Raw genomic sequence first — 2,330 nt, forward strand, 5'->3', positions numbered from 1 at the left:
TCTAGGTATCTAAATGAAGGACATGAGGTCTCCCTTTATGTATCGAGGGATAGTGGAGGACTCAGAAAAAAATTTGTTTATAAGTGTGTAGAGTCAAAAAATGGTTGTGGTGCCTTTCTTGTTATACATTTTAAAACTTGTGTATCAAATGTTGTTGAATCAATTGAATTGTGGACTCGTCACAACCATACATTCACTACACCTCCTCGGTCTCGGTGTGCAGTTAGAATGAGCGAAAAATCAAGAAAGATAGTTGAAGAAGATGCCAAAATGAACGTTCCACTAAATATAACCAAGACAAAAATAGGGGATAAATATTCTAAAGATGTCCTTTATGAGCATAGGCGTAAATTCTTAGGTATTTTGTCGAAAGATCAATGCAACGAATTAAAAGATTATACAAAGACGTTGACAACATTCGACACACAATTTGTTAACAACTCCTGTGGTGTATTTGATGAATGTTTCTTTTTTAATAACAATATCCGTGTAGATTTGTGTCAGAAAAACGTTTTTTTAGATGACACTTTCTGTACGAATAAATTCCAACTTCCAATTGAAGCTGCATTATGTAAAGATATCAATGGAAACTCACAGTTGATTGCATTTGGATTCATGAGACATCGATTTACATCATACTATACCGACTTCTTGGGGTTTTTAAAAAGTCGTTTCTTTCCAATTAAGTGTTTTGTGACTGACAGAAGTATTGCACAAACAGCAGCTATCAAAGAAGTGTATCCAGATGTTGATCTTGTGTTTTGTCACAGACATATTAAACGCAATTTAATCTCTGCATTTGGAATAAACTCCAAAATTGTTTCAAACTTTGAACTGTTAATTAATTGAACTATAAAAAGCGAAGATTTTATTTCATTTATACAAAACTACAATTGTGTTGATAGTATAGTGGAAAGTGGGGATACGTGTGTCGATAAGAATGAGATATTTGCCGAATTCATTGATTATTGTAACGGAGAACAACCAACTACAACTTTTGAGTTGATATCCAACGATAAAAAACGTTTTTTGAAACAGTTGATTGACACTAAATTCAATTGGTTTCCGGAGTTTACAAAGAGACACAACAAAGACACGACTACAAATGTTGTAGAAGGTTTTTTGGAACTATAAAACAACGAACTGGTGGTAAAATAGTAAGGTTAGTGGAAGTTACAACTATATTTATAGAAAAAGCCAGAAAGTTGTTGTTCGATAGTGTCACTTGATTCAATGATGAAGACTTTAAAATACTCACCAAACTCATTGGAGTTGAAGCTGCCGCAGAAATACGTTGTGATTGGGGTAAAAAGTTACTTAATTATTATTCAATGTTGGACAAATTTGGACCTTTCAAAACAAGCAGTAAAGGAGTATGTACTTGTGCCGATTTTGTTCAACATGGAAGGTACTTTCCTTGTTTTCACCAAGTGTATTGCAATTTCTTTGACCCCGGAAGAAATTTAAGGAAATCGCTTTATTCAAAGGAGGATTTTGGGAAGGAAATATTTTTAGAAAAAACTAAAATAGTCAAACATGAGTTTTATTAAAGGACTATGAATAAATAATTATTCATAGTCCTTTAATAATAAAAAATAATTCATTTTTCAACTGGGAAAGAAGGGACCACATTGTGATATTCGATGAAATAGTCGACACGATTCTCAAAAATGCCACTCTAAAACAAAAGTGGTTCGAACTTGTCAGTTCGGTTTATCATTCGGAAATTACATCGGAAAATGTGTTAAAAGGGAATGAGGAGTTGCAGGAGTTCGAAGGTGAGTTTAGTTCAAAAGATCTGGTTGTACTTCTTTCTGCAAAGGTGAAACCAGCCAAATTGGTAGACTACGTCGAAAAACCTTTCTCCACCAAGGTTTCCAAGAAACGAACGGAATTTAAACCTCTTGGACCAACACTTCAAAAAATTGAATTGAAAGGTAATGTTTGCAAAATATGCCTTGGGAGAGGACATATGGCAAAGTGTTGTCCTTCTTGGAATAAAACAGAAAATTTCGATCGGTTAAATATATTCATTCAGTCTTTAAAAGGAGATAAGCGTACAGAATTCGAATTAAAACATAAAAAAGTCGTTTAAATTTCAGTTGTAATTAGGATTTAATATGTACATAAAAATAATAGTTAAAATATAATATTAAACCATTAACAAATTATACCAAAAAATTGTTAATTTCAATTGAAGTAAATGTGTTGTTTATTGCGTGTATATATATTAACAAGACAAAACAACGTTTTTATATTATAATATAACATCATTATAATGTTTTGTAATATTTTGTGTTGTTTTATTAACACCAAATGTTTAATAACCA

The sequence above is a fragment of the Entamoeba invadens genome (genome assembly GCF_000330505.1).
Source record: "Entamoeba invadens IP1 unplaced genomic scaffold scaff_1105074724863, whole genome shotgun sequence".
Classification (NCBI taxonomy): domain Eukaryota; phylum Evosea; order Mastigamoebida; family Endamoebidae; genus Entamoeba; species Entamoeba invadens.